The sequence below is a fragment of the Megascapheus bottae genome, chromosome 16 (genome assembly GCF_031878675.1).
Source record: "Megascapheus bottae isolate mThoBot1 chromosome 16, mThoBot2.hap1, whole genome shotgun sequence".
NCBI classification, from domain to species: Eukaryota; Metazoa; Chordata; class Mammalia; order Rodentia; family Geomyidae; genus Megascapheus; species Megascapheus bottae.
Window position 1 is genome coordinate 44253552 of NC_143524.1, and position 2884 is coordinate 44256435.

A 2884-nucleotide genomic window follows, 5' to 3' on the forward strand; every position below is an offset into this window, starting at 1 on the left:
TAACTGTGAGTTCATTTCTCACATTTCTTAACTTCCCTTTTCCTTTTTTTTTTTTTTTTAAATCTTGTGGATCATGGGGCTTGAGCTCTGGGCCTGGGCACTGTCCCTGAACTCTTCAGCTCAAGGCTACCGTCCTACCCCTTGAGCCACAGTCCCACTTCCTCTTTTCTAATGATTAATTGGAGATGAGTCTCACGGTCTTTAGTGCCCCAGCTGACTTTGAACTGCAATCCTCAGATCTCAGCCTCCTGAGAAACTAGGATTACAGGCGTGAGCCACCATGCCCAGCTTCTTTCACAATGCTGAATATGAAGGGCCTCAGGCATGCTAGGGGTGCACCTGCTCTGGGGATAACTGAGTATATATATCAAGCACTTGTCTACAATGTTAGAATAGTTTGGTTGTTGGTGGTATTTGTTCTAATACTATGGCTTGAACCCAAGGCTTCCTGCTCTTGATTGGCAATTTTGTTCAAGGCTCGTGCTTTGAGGTGAGAGTCTTACAGACTTTTCATCCTGAGGAGCTAGGATTGCACACAGGCACTGGCACATGGCTCATTTTTCTTTTGGCTGTGTGCTATTCCATGGCATATACCTCTTCTTTATCCATTCATCTGTAGTTGGCCATCTTGGTTGATTCCATCATTTGGCCATTGTGAAGTGCAGGTGTCTTTCTTACATATTGATGTATAATCTTTGGCTATATGCCCAACTCTGGTATGATGGGGTCATAAGGACAATCTGTTTTAGTTTTGTACATCCATACTGATTTCCACGGTGGTGGCACTAGTTCACAGTGTGTGAGGATTCCTTTCCCATCCCACCCTGCATCCTCTCCAGCATTTGTTCCTGTTTTCCTTTTTCTTTCTTTCTTTTTTAATAGTTGTCCCTTCTTACTGGATCCTAGTATGGTTTGCATTTCCTTTTTGGCTAAGGATTTTGAACATTTTTTAAAGTATTTATATTTCTTTTTCTGAGCATTGTCTGTTCAATCCCTTGGTCCACTTACTTATTGGATTGTTTGTTCTCTTGCTTAATTTTTGTGCTATTTGTATATTTTGGAGAGTAATTCTTTCTCTGTTGAACAGCTGATAAAGATTTTCTCCCGTTATGTGAGTTATCTCTTGTTTCTGATGATGCTTTCTTTTGCTGTACAGAAATTCTTTAAGTTGCTATAGTCTAATGTGTCAATTCTTGCTCCTAATTTCAGAGCAACTAGAATCCTATTCAGAAAGTATTTACCCCAGCCTATCACTGCTAAAATTTTTTCCCTATATTTTCCTGTAATAGATGGCCTTACTTTAAGCCTTTGATCCATTTGGAATTGATTTGTGTACAGGGTGAGAGACAGAGGGGACCATATTTTGGCAAATAGATGCCTAGTTTTCTCAAAATCATTTGTTAAAGAGACTGTCTTTTCTCCAGTGTGTATGTTTCTGGTACCTTTGTTGAAAGTTAGTTGATTGTAATTGTGTGGTTTTTATTCCTGATTCTTCTATGCTCTTCTATTGGTCCTATTTTCTTGTTTTTCACTTCCAGTTTTTTAGTGATTAATTATCAATAAAAATCTCATAGACTGGGCCGGGAGTTTGCCTAGTGGAAGAGTGCTTGCCTAGCATGCACGAAGACCTGGGTTCGATTCCTTGGTACCACATACTTAGAAAAAGCCAGAAGTGGTGCTGAGGCTCAAGTGGTAGAGCTCTAGCCTTGAGAAAAAGCCAAGGACAGTGCTCAGGCCCTGAGCTTAAGCCCAGGACTGGCAAAAAAGAAAAAGAAAAAGAAAAAAAAAAAGAATCTCATAGACTTTTCTATCCAGCTAGCTTAGAACTGCAGTCCTCATAGCTGTGAAACACCAGTGCCTGTCTCACTTTTAGTTTTGTGTTTTTTTTTTTTCCTGGTTAATTGAAGAGCAGAGACTAAGTTTGTGGTATAATAATAGGGGGATGAAACCCTGACAACAACTAAATAGCAATGGTGAAATTACTTGATTAAAAAAAAAGATCAACTCCTGACAAGAATAGATATGTCTCAGGGAAAACAGATAGACCAAAGATACAAATGACCACAAAAAAAGCCAGAAGCTGGTGGCTCACATCTGGAATCCTAACTACACAGGAAGTTGTGATCTGAGGATCATAGCTCAAAGCCAGCCTAGGCAAGAAAGTTCAAGGAATTCTTTCCTCCAGTTAACCACTAAAAAGCCAGAAGTACAGGTATGGCTCAAGTAGTAGACTATCAATAATGAGCAAAAAAACAAGCTAAGGAATAATGCTAGGCCCTGAAATCACAAAAATAAAATAAATAAACAAACAAAAATGGAGCCACAGCTCACACCTGTGTCCTAGCGACTTAGGAGGCTAAGACCTAAAGGGTCATTGTTTAAAGCGAACCTGAGCAGAAAGATCCAATCAACCAGCAAGACACCAAACCAGAGGCATGACTCAGGTGAAAGAGCACTCACCAGTCATGAGAAAAACTCAAGCAAGAATTAGAGGCCCTGAGTTCAAGACCTAGGAAGGTCGGGAGGGAAGCATAGAAAATTATTTTTCAGGGCCAGGAACCTGGCCTAATGGCAAAGTGCTTGCCTACACAAAGACCTGGGTTCCATTCCTCAGTGCCACATACACAGAAAAAGTTAGAAGTGGTTCTGTGGCTCAAGTGGTAGAGCACGAGTCTTGAAAAAGCCCAAGGACAGTGCTCAGGCTCTAAGTTCAAGCCCTAGGACTGGGAAAAAAAATAAAAAAATTTTCAGATGGAGATAATTGTAGCTCAATATAAGTGAAATTAAAAATATTGAACCGATCTAATGTCATTTGTTCTAATAAATATTCTCAGTAAAAAAAGAAAAAGATCAATATGAACCAGGCACAAGTGGCTTACAACTG